Source organism: Octopus sinensis, linkage group LG2 (assembly GCF_006345805.1).
Source record: "Octopus sinensis linkage group LG2, ASM634580v1, whole genome shotgun sequence".
Taxonomy (NCBI): Eukaryota; Metazoa; Mollusca; class Cephalopoda; order Octopoda; family Octopodidae; genus Octopus; species Octopus sinensis.
This window is the reverse complement of record NC_042998.1, coordinates 138,407,416-138,426,687: the sequence shown is the minus strand read 5'-3', so window position 1 is coordinate 138,426,687 and position 19,272 is coordinate 138,407,416.

The window sequence follows — 19,272 nt, the reverse complement described above, 5'->3', positions numbered from 1 at the left end:
GCCATCAGCGCACTGTTTGTCATTGTCCTCAAATTATCATTTGTTTCAAGGTGATCAACATCTTCATCATGGTCCAAAAAAAAAAAAAAAACTAACCATCATCGTCATCGTTGTCGTTATTGTCATGGTTATCATTATCAATGCCATTCCTATCCTCCTCTTCCCCCTCCGCATCCTCCTCCTCCTCCTCATCATCATCATCATCGTCACCGTACAGAGATTGTTGGCGTCATCGTTTACACTCTTGATGTTGATGTATCTATCTATCTATCATCGTTGAATTTTCTCTAATGAACTACAAAATTCCATCTATTTGCCAGTGTCTTTAGCGAAGGTATTCTAATGCACTCATCTTTCATTCCTTCTACAGAATTAACAGCTGAGCTACTGTGATGGCTTTCTTTTTGGTTTTTCTTGTCAGAAATCATTATTTTTCAATGCATTTTTCACTTCGGGGTGTCGTTTGTACTCAAGGTCATTCGATCGATTAACTATCTTTGACTTGGCTGTTCTGGCGTTAGTGGTGTTGGTGGTGGAAGATGTGGTGGGGTGTCTTCAAGTGATTCATGAAATAAGACTTGCTTGGAAATTATCATCACCGTCCTCATCGTTGCCGTTGTTCACATCATCATCATCGCCGCCGTCGTCGACGTGATCACCATCATCGGCAGCAACTGCATTATTATCTCCGCCTTGAAGGCGGAGGTATTGTTTTCAGTCGTATTTGTTTGTTTATCCATGGACAAGATATCCACTGAACCGCTGGAGGGATTCGGATGAAACTTTCAGTGATGTTTGGCCTCGTAACTGGCACGAACTGATTATATTTTGGGATCTATCGGGTACTGAACAAGGATTCTGGATTATTTTTCCGTTTTTCTTTTTACTTAATTTTTAGAATTTTCGTTTGTGAGAGCAGTCGAGTGTTTTTCAGATATTCTCATTTTAAAAATCATCGGCTTATTGTTGAGAGGACGTTGATGTTGCCTTGGCGGAGATTTGTGCTCTCTGAGTGTTCTTGTTATGGTTATTATTGTCATTGTCGTTCTCGTCGTTGTGGTCCTTATGCGACTCACCCACTCCCTACGCCTTTCATCTTCCCTTTCTTTCATTAGTATTCATATTATTTTGCGCCCTTACAAATTATTTTTCTGAAATACCCTGGCAGTGATACGGTATTCAGTCTCTAACCTTCCTAGTTTCTAAGTTCAAATTCCGCTTGAACCGACATTGCCGCCATTCCCTTCGGTGTTGATAAAACCATAGTAGTAATAGAAATTACAATATAAAATATGGGAAAAAATATGGGAATCGCAGTATATATGAATAATAATGGTGCCAGGAATCTTTGGATATTCCTCAGAGATCTATGGATATTCCCCAGCTTATTTCAAGACTTCACTGAAGCCAAGACAACATCTGTTGAAACTTTTAATAAAAATTAAAAAATGCAAAAGAACAGGAATCTCTTATTCTGATTCTCTGTTCTTTAAAATAAAGTAACAGTGAAGTCCTTGTACCCCAATAAAATTATGTAGGGAATCGCATCCCATGGTCTTTCAAAGATAGTTTCCTATCAGTCTATTTCTGAGTAAAATTGGCCTTTGAATGCGTCATTCGTGCCAGCTCCTAACCGCTTGGAGATTTAGTCTGAACCAATTTTGCCCATGCTCCGTTCGAGGTCGATGAATATAGTCATCTGGCCAGGGCAAGGAGTGGCAGAACTACCAGAACGTCGGACGAGATGCTTTGTGCTACCTGTTCAAAACTATTTTGTTCAAAATCTACCGAGGTACTGACGTTTGTGACCAGTCATCTGTTCACGAGACTACCCTGTTTATCCAGCAATTAATGAGTGTGAATAAGGACAGGTTGACCTACAACAGTATAGATAAGCAGGTAAAAGTATCCAGTGGCTTTCATCTATGATCAACAGCAGTTGAATGGAATGAAATTGATCAGGTTGGAGTACTGTGGTTACAGTTTTCAGGCAACATGTCACAAATACCGTGTGTTTAGTTTCAGTATGATCAACCTAAATAGCAGTTTTTAGAGGGGAGCCACTGAAAACTGAAGATGTAGTTTACAACACGAATCTTTCGCTGAGGCCGCAGTTTACAACTTAGTTTGGCGGGTATTGACGGGTGGTTTGCTTACGTCCCTGTAACTTAGCAGTTCTGCAAACAGTGATCTACAAAATAAATATCAGGCTTACAATAAATACTGACGTCAATTTGTTCGACTGAATCCTTCGATGCGTTACCCCATTATGGCCGCAGTCCAAAGAGTTAAAATGCGAAAATTTTATCAAAATTCTAAACGTAACATTTTGATAATTGTATGTGATTTATTAAATAACAAATGTAAGTACTCAGTTTACCGTGCAGATTTTTCCCTGGGACCGCAAATTATTAGGAGGGTATTGACGGGTGATATTGCAAATAATATATGTTGTGAGGAATTAAAAAGAAAATTAGGTTGTTTTTTTTTTTAGAATTAATAAGTAATTGGTAATAGAAAGTGATTCTTGAAAGAGTTGGTACAGTAAAAGAGGCTCATGTAGAGGGCGATGTATTAGATGCGTTGTCAGGAATAATGATTTCTGATTATTTTTTTGGCAAAGGCTGTGAACTGACAGAATCGTTAGCGCGTCAAACAAAATGCTTAGTGGACATTTTTTCCAGGTTTTCACATTATGAGTTCAAATACCACTGAGTGCGACTTTTTCTTTTATCATTTCAGAGCGATAAAATACATACCAGTTCAGCATTGTTGTCAATGTAATCGATCCCACCCACCTAAATTACTCACCTTGTGCTAAAGTTTGAAAGAATTATGTCTTTAATATTAAACACGGAGATAGGTAGTGAGCTGGCAGAAACATTAGCACGCTGGGCAAAATGCTTAGTGGTGTTTCGTCTGTCTTTACGTTCTGAGTTCAAATTCCGCCGAGGTTGACTTTGCTTATGAATGACAAGGACTTGAAGTAAAGAAAATATTGAACAGTAGTAAGAGGAAAAAAACTTTGGAGCCAGAGGGTTTACCGTATGAACTCCGTTAGAAATCATGAGATTTACTTGTTTCTGTATTAGTTGGTTTGTGCTGCAACTGGCACTATACTTGAAGCATTCTCAGTTGCATAGCCTGATGGAGATTCACTATGGTGGTATGAGATTCACTATGATTCACTATGGGAGATTCACTAAGGTGATATGAGAAAGTGATATTGTGATAAGCACGTGATATGAGGTACCTAGTGAATAACATAGGTTCCCAAATATGTTAAACATAGGTGCCTAAATAGAATTAAAGATTTTGACCAAGATGCTAGCTAAGAGGTTAGAAAAAGTCCTTCACAACGTCATCAGACCCGCGCAGACTTGTGAGGTTTCTGAAAAGCTTATTTATTGCAAGCTTTGCCTCACGTAATTCACCACAGAAAGGGCAAGAAATGCAATTGGACTAGAAGGGTCTTTGATAAATTTATATCAACGGATAGCATTTGAAATGATTGTCCATCTGTACATGGTACTTGCCCATCTGTACATGGTACCCATCTTCAAGGCTTTGATAACTATATTACTTTTTAGTGGTCAGAGTAAAAGCTTAAAATTGGTGTAACATGAAATATTGAATGGAAGAAAGATTATACAATACAAGTTGGGTTTTCAATAATTCTATATAGGAAGAAATAGCCCCAAGTCGGTCATCATTTGTAATAGTACAGAGGTCCCGCTTAAGTATCGCAGGTTCTGGTTCAGTCAGAACTTCCAAGAGGATAAGAATTGGCGCAAATGACGCATTCTAAGGCCAATCTTTTGCCCAGAAGTAGAGTGACAGGAAATTATCTTCGTAAGGCTATGGGAGATACGAACCCCTACATTACGTTATTGGGGTACACGGGCTTGGCTGTTACCTTATTTTAAAGAACAGAGAACCAGAATAAGAGATTTCTACTGTTTTGCATTTTCTGATTTCTTTATTAAAAATGTTCCATCAACCGTTATCTTCGCTCCAGTGAGGTTTTGAAATTAGCTGGGGAATATCCAAAGATTCCTGGCACCGTTGTTATTGACAGTGTAGTTACCTCTCATATATACTGCGCTTCCCATATTTCTTCTTGTTTTATATTAGAAATTCCATTACTACAATGGCTTTGGTTTCTTCTTATCTACGATGCAGGACAGTAGAGACCGTAGTAATAATTATTTTATAGTATATTAGTCCATTTCTTTTCTCGGTTTTTTCATTTTAATCTTAGCCGATATTTCATTTATATACCTCCAGTCGCATGGAATGTATGTGCTCTTCACACAAAAGAGGATTGATTTAATCAGCTACACAGCCCTCCCACTAATTTTGGCCTTGTACTTAATTATAAGTTACACGAGTGTTCAGTAAATTGGTGGATCTGGTTTAGATAATTAGACTGCAGGCGTCATATTTTATTATCTTTTGATTGGTTTCCCAATAGTAGATAAAATAAGTATCAGTAATACACCACTGTATTCCATTCAGTAAGCACACACGCACACACACCCGCGCGCGCAGGCACAAACACACGCACACATGCGCACCCCCTCTCTCTTTGTCTTGCGAAAGATATTCTGTCTAGTCAAGCAAAATCAATAGTTAATAAACTCTAGTGAAATATGGCTGGAAGATATTAAGATATTAGCTATTTGATATTTTAATATATTTCTGTCACAATATACATTATTATATTAGGATAAATTTTTACGACATTGTACTGTAAAAGATGTATATGAAAGTCCAGTATCACGGTGTGTGTGTGTGCGAGTGTGTATGTGCGCGTGTATGTTTGCGTATGTATATATATATTTATGCATGTGTGTATATGTGTGTATGTGTGTGAGAGTGGAGTGTTCATGGTGTTATGCCGACGGGTGAAACTGGAATTTGGTAGATAGAAATTGTGTAGAAGCACGATATATATTAATTAATTATTTTTGTTTTTACTCTTCAGACATTGGATTGCGGCCATGCTGGGGCAGGTCTTTAAAGAAGAGTTTAATGGGTCATATCAACCACAGTAAATATTTCATTAAGGTATTTATTGTATTGATTTCTTTTTGTTGAACCACTAGTTTACAAAACATAAAGGGATACAAATTTTGCTGAACACCGGTGCAATGGAATCATAAACGCAAGCACAAACACGGACACAGATACATACATACATACATATATATATATATATATATATATATATATATATATATATATATATATATATATATATATATACAATAAGAGGCTTCCAAATAGGAAAGCATTGTGCTAGAAAGAGGTGTAGAAATCTCAAAAACCACAAAAAGGATAAATTCTCGAAAGGAATGAAAATTAAACGTTTACCATCTCAACTATTTCCCAGACCATGGTTTCTAACTATTTCCAGCAAAAAAATATTCGCTGAAGGCCAGTTTTCATCAGTGGGATAGCCTTTAGATTTCAGACACACAGACAGCCATATCCATATGTAGAATTAACGGTTTCAAACCACTGCGCAGACGCAGATTATACCCTATGTATTATGTTTAAATATTGTTTGATAAATTTGTTCGAAATTTTTACCGGCATCCTCTCTGTCGCCGGGTATAATCTGCGTCTGCGCAGTGGTTTGAAAAGTTAGGATATACAAACCGCTAGTTCTACATGTGGATCTGGCTGTCTGTGTGTCTGAAATCTAAAGGCTATCCCACTGATGAAAACTGGCCTTCAGCGAATATTTTTTTGCTGGAAATAGTTAGAAACCATGGTCTGGGAAATAGTTGAGATGGTAAACGTTTTTAATTTTCATTCCTTTCGAGAATTTATTCTTTTTTTGTGGTTTTTGAGATTTCTACTGCTCTTTCTAGCACAACGCTTTCCTATTTGGAAGCCTATTTGGTTTCCATCTGACAAATTATACTCACAAAGCATTTGTCAGCCTGAAGCTATAATAGAAGACACTTTTATAAGACAAACGCAATGAGCTCGAACCCAGAATAATGTGGTGTTCCATGGCAGTCTAATTTCAGTAGGGCTAATCAAAATACATGTTTTTACTTCCGAATTTCTTACTCACACGGTTGTGTGTGTGTGTGTGTGTGTGTGTGTGTGTGTGTGTGTGTGTGTGTGTGTATTTGTGTGCGTGTGCGTGCGTGAGGGTATCTTTGTGTTCGTATTTTGACAGTAGGTGTTGCTTAGCAGCAGGTGTTACTTTGTTTACGTCTCCGTAACTTAGAGCCCAATAGAATAAGTACCAGATTTAAAATAAGTACTGAGGTTGATTTGTTTGACTTAACACCCCAAGGCGGTGTGTCAATAGGACCGCCGTTCAAAGAGCGAATCAAATAAAAAGATGAAAGAACGTGAAAAATAAGCAAAAATTCTAACGTAACATTTTGATAACTTTACGCCATTTATGAAATACAAAATGTAAACGGATTCATTAAAGCTATTCTGTCTCAAAATTCCATCTGTTTTTGCGTTTTATGAAGTGTAACATTGGAGCAGGGATGTCCGAAAAACCTCACACTCTTGTTGTTTCGATGCATTTAAGCTAGTGAAGTCAGACAGGCAGTAACGGCGTCTTCATGTAGGTAATGTTTTATAGGTGTTTACATTCTTCTAGTTAGCCTCATGGTTTGATGAGGTGCACCTCGGGCATTTGATGTTAAAAAAGTTATCAACCTGTAAAAGAAAGGAAGCTTTTTTGGCACATCCTGTTGTATTACTCCTAACAACATGACATTGATAATAAAAGCAACAATAACCATAATGGTTTCTGGATTCGGTACAAGGCCAAGAATTATGAGGGCAAATAATAAGTCAATGCCATTGACTCCAGTGCTTGACTGGTACTTTATTTTATCTACCCTGAAAGATGAAAAATAAAGTTGACCGGGGCGGGATTTGAACTCAGAAAGTAAAGAGCTGGAACAAATACGGTAAAGCGTCTCATCAACACTCAAACGATTCTGCCAGCTTGCTACCTTTGTTACAATGATAGTAATAACTGTTGCTGATTTGAGCAATTTTAAGGGTAAAGGCTAGTTAATATCATAGATCCTAGCATTTGACTGGTACTTTTGTTTTATCGACTCCAAAAGGATGGAAGGCAAGGTTGAGCCCGTTGAGTTTTGAACTCAGAAATACTGCAAGGAATTTATTCCGATAATCTAACGATTCCCTTGACGCAATTATAGTAATCATTATAACAACATGAGAAGAACTAACTAAAGAATTATCACACGTATAACGATAAAGACAATAAAATATAATGCAAGCTGATATATATATATATATATATATATATATATATATATATATATATATATATATTATATATATATATATATATATATATAAAGAAAGTTACACACGTACAAAAACCACCTACATCATTACAATGATAAGCTGATTAAAGAAAATCAACAGTCACAAGCAACAACAAATTGTAAAAAACAGCAATAACATCGAGAGCAACTATTGCAACAACAAAGACGAAAAAATAATGAACATGAAAATTAATGGTAACATCGACATCAACAAGAGATGAAGAAGACAGCAAACACTCCAAAATAACTAACCACGAATCAGTTGAAACAACAGCAAAACAAAAGTTAACAATTGTCATAAAGCAACAACAATATAACTTTAACATCCATAAAATACAACAACAATAGCAACTACAAAAATAACAGTAAGAATAGCTATAACAACAACAACAGCAACAACAACAATAACAACTGTCACAAACCAACAATGCTAACAAAATACAATAAGCAACGAACGAGGCGTCAGTTGAGATAACAAGTATAAGAAGCTGATAAAGATAAAGATGAAAACATGATAATATAAACTATAAGCAATGAAAAGAAGAACAGAATAAATAAATAAAATTAATAGAAACAAAAGTCAATAAATAGCAATAACACACACAACAATAACTGCAATATTAATAATAATAATAACAACAACAACAACAACAACAACAATAATAATAATAGTAGTAGTAGTAGTAGTAGTAGTAGTAGTAGTAGTAGTATAGTAGTAGTAGTAGTAGTAATAATAATCGAAAGCAGCTACAACAAAAAATTAAGAAAATGTAAAGATATGAAAATATGACAGACAGATGAAAACCCACCAAAAATTATGATGGATGCTTGCTGGAAAGTGTTATGGTAGGGTGGTCTCATGCATACACACGTAGAGAGTTATATGTACTATACATGCGCGTGCAGATATACAGATACACGGGCACTTGCTCCTGCACAGAGTTATATATACTTTTATTCACACCCCCAAACAAACGTACATACGATCATATGTACGTACATACATACATACATACATACATACATCATACATACATACATACATACATACATACATACGTACGTACAAACGTGCATACAAACATAGACACATGTATGTATATACAAATTATGTTAATGTACTTTGTGTGCATCTGTGTGTATATGCATATATATATATATATGTGTGTGTGTGTGTATGTGTGTGCGCGCACACTAACACACACACATACACATAAGTGAGTGGACAAACGCAATAAAAGGCACTAGACACGGTTAGTAGGAGATACATATGACACTTTCATCCTGCTCCATACAACTTAAAGTTTCGTAGGTTCGTTATAGGAACCTAGCCAAGTTCCTGTAACAACCTATCATAATAGTTTAATAATAATAATAATAATAAGAACAACAACAACAACAACATCACTACCACCACCACCACCACCACCACCACCACCAACAACAACAACAACAACAACAACAACAACAACAACAACAACAACAACAATAATGATAATAATAATAATGATAATAATAATAATAATAATAATAATGATGATAATATGAAGTAGATCGAGATGTTTATTTTGAACTTGTGGAAGACACACGAGATGTCGAAATATTGTTCATTCGATAACAGTCGCACTCTTATTGTTTCTTAATAAAAATAATAATAATAGTTTCAAATTTTTCCACAAGAGCAGCAATTTTAGAGTGGGGGATGAGTCGATTACATCGATCCCAGTGTTCAACTGGTACTTATTTTATCGACCCCGAAAGGATGAAAGGTAAAGCCACCTCGGCGGAATTTGAACTCAGAACGTAGAGAGGGGCGAAATATCGCTAAGCATTTCGTCCGGCGCGCTAAAGATTCTGCCGTCTCGCCGCCTTAATAATAATAATAATAATAATAATAATAATAATAATAATAATAATAATAATAATAATAATAATAATAATAATGCTGATGATGATATATACACATACATACAACACGCATACACACACACACATGCGCGTATATATCTAATATAAAGCAAGTAGGCGTGAGAGGTGAATGCAGATTTGTTTTTTCGGTGTAACTTCCATAAGGTTACACCAGCTTCGTACATTAATCATATACTCGTTCTGTTATTAATCACTGTATGAAAAATTATATGTGCATGTTCACATCAATATTTATGCTCAACGTTATACAATACAGTTGTGTATTCACGTCACTTTTCGGCTGAACCCTAGATGTACCCATGATGTTTCAAACGATCTGATGAGTTATCTTTCTTTATTTGCATCAATTTTCGAATATACAATTATATTGTATAATGCTGAGCATATATATTGATGTAAGTATATAGATATAATTTTGCATTCTGTAAGTCATAATACTACATGACGTCCGTTACGAAACGGTTGTAATCATATGGAAGTCGTATGGGAAAATGTAAATCTATATTCACCTCCTACACCTCCCGACCTTATACTTTATTTTTCTCCATGGAAAAATGTATTGTTCGGATTTCACATATTGCATTATACTACGCGGTAACTCACTGCTGCGTAAATTGCTAGCCGATTCTGATATATATATACACACACATATACATATACATATATGTATGTATCTATGTATGTGTGTGTATGTATATATATATATACATATATATATATATGTATATATGTATGTATTTGTGTGTATGTGTATGTATATACTAGCAGCATAGCCCGGCGTTGCCCGGGTATGTAAGAGCTCCTAGTAGGCAATGACTAATCCCAATCTAATCCTTTCCCTCTAGGGAACGAAGGCGCATGTGTAGGTTGCAATGTCTTCTCTTCACTCGAATACTTCTGTGTATACGATGTTCCTAGCTGTCCCTTTGGGCGAAAACATGAAAACATCATTGTGCCTCCCAACGCGTGAACAGCCCACGTAGAGTTGACCGTGGGCGAAGCACTGTTCGCCCAACTGTAACCCAGCGACTTGTAGCGTTTGGCCTTGGGATTTATTGATGGACATTTCGAAGCAGAGTTTAACAGGAAACTGAGAACGCCTGAAGTGGATTGGTAGGTCAGCGCCCGACAGTTGAAGGTGCATGCGTGGAATGAAGACGTCCTCTCCCTTCCCACAACCGGTAAGTATTGTGGCCGTTATTAAATGTGGTGGCAAATGTTTCACAACCAGACGTGTGCCGTTGCACTGTTTAGGTGGAACCAAATTCCTGATGAGCATAATGGGCGCACCGACTTTTAACGTCAGGATGTGTGGCGGCAGGCCTGGCGGTTCAAGTGAATTCAGGAATTCAACAGGATAATCGGCAAGCTCGGCGGGGTCTGCTGTCCTATCAATAGATTTATAGACGTGGACATCACCAGGAATAATTTCAAGTAGCTGGATATTGATGGAGTTAAGAGTTAAAAAGGTCGAGTTGCGTCCCCTAGACAGTCTGTGGTTTGTGTTTCTGATTCTCGACCCCATGTCAAATTTATCGATTTTTTTAGAACTGGGGGAAGTTTTCAAATTTTCGCTGCGTTAGTTTTGAATTATGACATTGGGCTATGTGTGTCAAATTTCATCAGAATCGGTTGAAAGCCATGGTCAGGGTGAGAGTACAACCTGACAGATACACAGACACACAGACAGACAAACTGCCGATTATATAGAGAGAAGATATATATGTACCTCCGAGACATCAGACTCGGCAATGACACGCCGGTCTCGTGCCATTTCCGCTGTACCAGTCATTCGTTACAACATCTGTGTTCAGACTGTCTTTGTACAGGGGCCATCCGGACTCCCGCCTTCGCCGTGAACAGGAATTAATCTTCTCTCTTCGCACTATTGCGCCATATGGGCACAACTCACCTCCTCTCTTCATTTAAAACTAACCTCACCTCTTATCTTCATTTGATACCAGTCCCACACCACTCCACACACAATAGCACTGACCATTTAGTAGCACCCATACCTCACATTATCATCCACACAACCACACACAATCTTCAATAGCGTCACCATATATACCGGTATATGAGCAGCCACACACTGTTTAACTCAGTACACACACCACACACCATCATGCACACTACCACACCCACACAAGCACATAACACCTGAACACAGACAATAAATACTTCCACACCTACACAAGCCCATAATACCTGAACACAGACTATATATACATACATACGCAACATACATAGAGAAAGATAACTTTCGCCCACATACATACACCATACACATGCACAGAGTTTGGTCACAGATACAGACACACACACATGTGCACACACCACATGAAAAAGCACACACCAACTGCTACACACAACACACGCACACTCGCGCGTGTTACACACGCACACACACACGTCAAAGTCACTCGCCCTTATTCACACATAGACACCTACACACTCACACACACCATTCTCACATACACACACACGCACGCGCACATTCTCTTGTTGGGATCACCAGCACTTTATTCTTTCCCTTTCTTTCAACCTCTTTTTTCTTTCAATCATTGCCCAAAGACCGCTGAACTCTACAATTTATTTTCATTCTCTCTCTGTTTATTTTCTAATTCCTTTCTGTTGAAGAGCGTAATCTCGAAACGTAAAAGACATTTTCATTTTTCCCGAGCGTCAAACTAATATACTTGCTTGTTGTTCATACACCTGTCTTCGTCCTTTGTTTTTCTATGAATTTCAACTATATATATAACAGTTTGTAGAACAACACGTTAAGACTCACCTACAAAGCCAAGTAACTCAGAAAGAAGCATGAGCAAGTTCTTCCGCTTCGCAATGAGGCGGTGTTATTTCAGAACTTCTTTCTCCTATACAAAAATTGGGTGGGGGTGAGCGTCTCTACAACACACACGCACGCACACACACACACACACACACACACACACACACACACACACACACACACACACACACACACACACACACACACATACACACACACACGCACACAGACTCACACACACATACGCAACACACAGGCATGGACACGCACATGTGTGATGTTCATTTGTCTTATCTTGCATCATCTTCGGTACTTCGTTGTTTCCAAAAGTTCGGTTCCTTTTTGATTGGCTATCTTTGTAATGTCAGCATCCAGTTTCGGCTTCCATTAGCAGTGTGTTCATACGTGATTGCTTTCATTTTGTTTAAAACTTCATTTCGGATACACAGCTATCACGCAGAAAATGATAGCTTCCAAATCATGTTTTCTGATTAGGTAAAACTGATCAAATTTTAAACCTTTGTAGCATTTTCTAAAATTTTTCTGGGACGAGTGAATCACAAAATCGTTTTCAGCGTGATAAAGTACATCAGTATACCAAATTTCAAAATTTTCGCATAATTTTAAAATTTCAAAATCTTAGATGCCTCTTTACCAAGCTCTTTCTCACTCTTTCTCACTCTTTCTCTGCATACACATGTTGCTCACACTGAGTGGGTGTATGTTTGTGTATGTGTGTGTATATGTGAGCGTATGCGTGCGCGCGCGTGTGTTGTGTGTGTTTGTGAGTGCATGTATCTAAGGAATTTCATAAGAGCGACAGAGTCGGAAGATCCTCACAAAGCATCAGCAGCGAGCTCAGAAAAATTTTTACATTTATGCACCAAATGGAAAAACAAAAATTTAGTTTATCGATGCATCATAAATTACCCAAAGAAATGCATAAACCTGTCCTGATCAAGAACCCTATCCGTCGGAAAAGACACAGTCTGACATGGAATAAAAAAAATTGAAATAAAGACAAAATGTTGTGAAAGTTGCCGGCAACGACGGGATTCTCAGCTAGTGGAATAGATATATAACCACATTCCCCTTTGTGTTCATTCTTAAAGACCGGTATGAATTGAGGGAAATTTGTTTCTCGAGCAGAATGAATGGTCACATGGAAGCCTTCTTTCTTTCTTTCTTTCTTTCTTTCTTTCTTTCTTTCGTTCTTTATTTCTTTCTTTCTTTTCGTTTTTTCTTCTCTTTCTCTTCCTTTTTTATCCTTTCTTTTTTGTCTTTTTTCTTTCTTGCTTTCATTTTTTCTTTAGTTCTCCCCTCAATCTTTTCTCATCCATATCCTTATTTTATCATTTTAAATTCCACATCTCTCTTACTCTTGTCACGCTCTCTCTTTCCCTTTGTTGCTCTATTTCTTTCTTTTCTGCATGTGTTTTTTTTAACGTTTTCTAAGCTTGCCTTTCTCACATTACATATCATACATACTGCTTTTTTTCTCTCAATATACTCATAGTCTCTATAATTTATGTGCATTCTCACAAACGCAAAAGCACTCACACAGTCACAAACACACACATGCATGTATACAGACGCATACTACCTCACCACACACACACACTTGCACACTTACACGTACATATATATATATACCTAAGGTATTTATATATCTATATATATATATATATATATATACATGTACGTATGTATGAATGTGTGTGTATCTTTGTATCTGTGTGAGTATATATATATATATATATATATATATATATATATGTTGTGTGTGTGTGTGTGTGTGTGTGTGTGTGTGTGTGTGTGTGTGTGTGTGTGTGTGTGTGTGTGTGTGTGCGTGCGTGCGTGTGTATTTCCCACTTTATGTTGTAATCCAGCCGATTCGTTAAACACGTGTTGCCAATAACGCTGACCGAACTCAACTGTCATGGCTGCCGTCCAGGTTTTTACGTAGCAGATGGCTAATACAACAAGACAGCGCTTCCCTCTGTTGGGGAAACTTATGCGAGTTGATTTGACAACTTTGTTGGCGCTCCAAAAATTCTGTGAAACATGTCGCTAATGACACTGGCCGAAGACGTTTCATGTGCAAATTTATGCTTATCAAGATAAGAAGATACCAGCCAGACATGTTTTTTTATCGTGTCTACAGGGAACGAACACATATAGGCTCTTATTATTTTTCTTGTTCGACATAAGCTATCTGCTCATCATCTATCATCACTACATTTTGTTTTCTTATTATGGCAATTCTATCCCATAAAAAACCTCTTTATTTTTTCCTGATACAATCCATCTCTAATACACTCGCATACACAGTCGCTATTCGTAATTCATCTCTGTTGTTTTCTCTTTTCATCTTATTTTTCCCTTTTTTTTAATTTCTTGTAATCATAGAAATTTATAAACGTCGTTACATATTGCTTATTTTGATATTATCTGATATATGTATAACTCATATATTTGATACATGGAAGTAGATAGCAGATTAATAAAGCATTCGCCAATTTTACCATCCAGCTGATGCTTGCGGCGATAAACTACTCTACATTATGATACTAATTTAAAGCTAAGCTTACCGGGTCCTTTAGAGTCAAGAGTTTTGATGAAGGACACAACGCCGACGCTATGGCACAGTATCAGAACGCATTAACAACTGAGATTTTTCAGATGAACGATATTAGATATTATATTCAGTTTGGAATTTGAAAAGGAACAAAAGAACGAACTAGTTTAGATGTTGTTAACAAAGAAACTACTCTAGCTATATAAAAAATGAACCAGCAATATAATAAAATTTTCTGACATTTAGACAAAGCCATAACATTTGTTACAGTCACTTTAATTATACCTAGTACTTGACCGGTATCTATTTATCGATCCCGACAAAATTTGAACTCAGAATGTAAAAGAAAATTCAGTATCGCTAGGTATTTCGTTCGTCGCTCAACTGTTTCACCGCTGTAGACCAACTATACAATAACAACCATAAGATTATTAGATTATGATTTAGACACAAGGCCAGAAAGTTGACTTTGGCCAATTTGAACTCAGTGTAAGGTAATAAAACAAATGCTGAATTTAAGGAAAGCAACAAAGGAAAAATGATTTCCCACGTCAAAGAACCTAAGGTATTTTTTAGCTTTTTTTAAACATTGCATAAAACTTGTGCCCTTTTTCAGGCGGAGGGAATGTGGGGTGTTGTGACATTCAAGCATTTTAGGAGGGTAATAACTGTATAAATGAAATTAAATAGTGGCAGACGACAACTGAAGAAGAAAGCATAACACTTGCTTTACGATATTCGCTACACCAGTAAAATAAAATATAGCTTTCATTTTGTTGTTTGTTTTGCTAATGTATATCAATATAACAAAATATCACATAATGATGTATGCATCATACAATGGAAGATCGTACTGACTTCAATAATTTTGCTTTCATAACTTTACTGCAAATAACTAATGACAATTACATTTATTTAAGATGTGGAGTAATGAAGAATTACCATAATCCTCTTAGTACGTGGCTAGTCAGAAATTACTCCTTTTATATACATACATACATACATAATACATACATACACACACACACACACACACCCACACACGTATATATATATATATACACACACCCAACATACATACATACATACATACATACATATATATAATATGTATAATATATTTATATATATTATATATATATATACACTCATATACTCTTTCCATTATTCCTTGTGTGTCAAGCAAATAATATCAAGTGTGGACACCTCTTGCATTCTGTACATATAATATATGTATGTATGTATCGATATATATGTATGTATACATTGTTCCTTATGCACACAGACACACATATTGTACCTAATAAAACGGTACATATATATATATATATATATATAATATATATATATATATATATAAAACTTACTTAGAAGTGTATGCGTGGCGTTCTATCATATAATAACAAAATTTAAAAAAAACATATGCATATATACATATATATATGTACGTACCTACATCTATATGTATATATACATGCATATATGGGTACATATATATATATGTATATATACATGCATATATGGGTACATATATACATATATATATATGGGTACATGCATATATGGAGGCGCAATGGCCCAGTGGTTAGGGCAGCGGACTCGCGGTCATAGGATCGCGGTTTCGATTCCCAGACCGAGCGTTGTGAGTGTTTATTGAAGGAAAACACCTAAAAGCTCCACGAGGCTCCGGCAGGGGATGGTGGTGATCCCTGCTGTACTCTTTCACCACAACTTTCTCTCACTCTTACTTCCTGTTCTGTGTTACCTGTATTCAAGGGGCCGGCCTTGTCACTCTTCGTGTCACGCTGAATATCCCCGAGAACTACGTTAAGGGTGCACGTGTCTGTGGAGTGCTCAGCCACTTACACGTTAATTTCACGAACAGGCTGTTCCGTTGATTCGGATCAACCGGAACCCTCATCGTCGTAACCGACGGAGTGCTTCCTATACAGGACACCAAAGAAAAAAAAAACCCGTCGAACACAATGTGAAACGAAAACATAAAAAAACCCAAGGAAATGGACATTTTTCTTAAACAACGAAAAAATAGAGTACAAGACATACAATACAAGGAACATTCCCCTTCTTCAGCCGCCTCTGTTTCATCTACTCCGCGTTTCGAAGGTAAAGGCGAGACACGACTTAGTTGAAACAATCCTTCCCGCAAAGCAAATTAAATAAGATTTGAAATTTTTTTGCGGAGGGGTGAAAGTGGTAACAAAAACAGTGTGTGTGTGTGTGTGTGTACATACATGCATGCATACATACATACATACATACATACATACATACATACATACATACATATATATACATAGTTGATTAATAAAATATATATCAGAAAAGGATGACTAGTAGTTGTGGAAGCGACGTTTGAGAGATGTACTGGCATATTATCAAACTTGAGATGCGACCATATTCGCACTCCTGGTATATCTCTATAAACAAAAATGAGCTAAGAGAAATAACTCAAATTGATCAGTGACGTGTTATTCAAATACATACCACTGGTATGTATTTGAGCAACACAGACAAATACAGCTATATCAAATACCATACAACATAAATTCATGATTTATTAAAATTATTTTCATTTCTAGAGGATGTACCCTAATTATCAGTCTCAAATCTTGGTACATATCCAGCAACTTTGGGGGAGAGGGTAAGTCGATTACATCGACCCTAGTGTTCAACTGGTGCTTATCTTATCGACCTCGACAGAAAGAAAGGCAAGGTCGATCTCGGTGGAATTTGAACTCAGAACACAAAAACGGACGAAATGCCGCTAAGTATTTTGCCTGGCACGGTAAGGATTCTGCCAGCTTGCCACTTTGATGTACCTTAACTATTAATTGACAATTAAGAAAAGGAGATAATCTTTGAGAAAAGAAGATAATCTTAAGAATCAAAGAGTTCTTTTCGAGAAAGGGGGATAATCTCAAAATCGACATGCCATACATGCTATATGTGTAGTATGTATGTATGTATGTATGTATGTATGTATGTATGTATGTATGTATGTATGTCTATTCTATTTTTTGATTATTATAAATCTTCCACTGAGGAGGGAGCCGGTTCCCAACAAAGATACAAGGCTCCATTTTTGGGATGTAGTTCATACGGACAAATTCACATCTGGAACTTAAGAAAAGTCTTGCATATTTTTACTGTTCCACTCGCAGATTGCACTTGTAATGTGCGAATTAGCCTGTCGCTTTCTTTTTCTGAAAATCCCAGTTTATCCAGCTTCTCCTTTAAGCATTTACTCACAAAACTTAGAGCTCCAATTATTATTGGTAGGAATATAAATTCATAGTCTGTCTGTCTGTGAGTATGTATGTATATATATTATATATATATATATATATATATATATATATATATATATATATATATATATAGTATGTATATACATATACATATATATATATGTGTATATATATTTATATATGTACATATATGTAAGTCTCAATAGACATACATATATGTACATATATAATATATATACATATATACAAATATGTACATATATAATATATATACATATATATATGTATATGTATATTATATGTATATATATATATAATATATATATATATACATATATATATATAAAAACATTTCAACAATTGAGGGTAACATTATTAATATTAATCAATTTCACCAAGTTTCAGTATGCAAAGGGACCATTTAAGGCGAATTCAAATTATTACATTATATAAAAGGGCTTAGTAAAATAAATTACTTTGCCACATACTGAACTCATTAGAAATAGTAGCCACAAAAACTTTTTAAAACTATTTCTAATACTTAAAGAAAATCTCTCTCATATAGTGTTTGCTCAATTCAACTCACGAAAGTATGGGGGTAAAGACATTAAAAAATCAAATGCAAAGGTTATTTGAGAACGTACGTTTCTAGATTAGTCAACTCGACATTCTATCATCAGCTCAGAACTCCTTGGTTTGGATTTGAAAACACTGAAAGTGGGAGCATACCCTTTCGGCTTCTTAAATCGCTTCTGAAGATCTGCTCGAAACTAACAGTGCCAGCAAACCCAAAATATGCAAGCGAAGAATTTCTGCTCTCCCCTTTCCACCAGCGTGGGTTAAAATCAGTAAACACTATGCTTTTTCGGTAAAATCCGAAGCATTAAATAGAGAGAGATAATTATAATTTCAACAATTGAGGGTAAAATTAATTAATTATTAATCAATTTCCCAAGTATTCAGTATGCAAAGGGACCATTTAAGGCGAATTCAAATTATTACATTATATAAAAGGCTTAGTAAAATAAATTACTTTGCCACATACTGAACTCATTAGAAATAGTAGCCAAAAAAAACTTTTTAAAACTATTTCTAATACTTACAGAAAATCTCTCTCATATAGTGTTTGCTCAATTCAACTCACGAAAGTATGGGGGTAAAGACATTAAAAAATCAAATGCAAAGGTTATTTGAGAACGTACGTTCTAGATTAGTCAACTCGACATTTCTATCATCAGCTCAGACTCCTTGGTTTGGATTTGAAAACACTGAAAGTGGGAGCATACCCTTTCGGCTTCTTATCGCTTCTGAAGTTCTGCTCGAAACTAACAGTGCCAGCAAACCCAAAATATGCAAGCG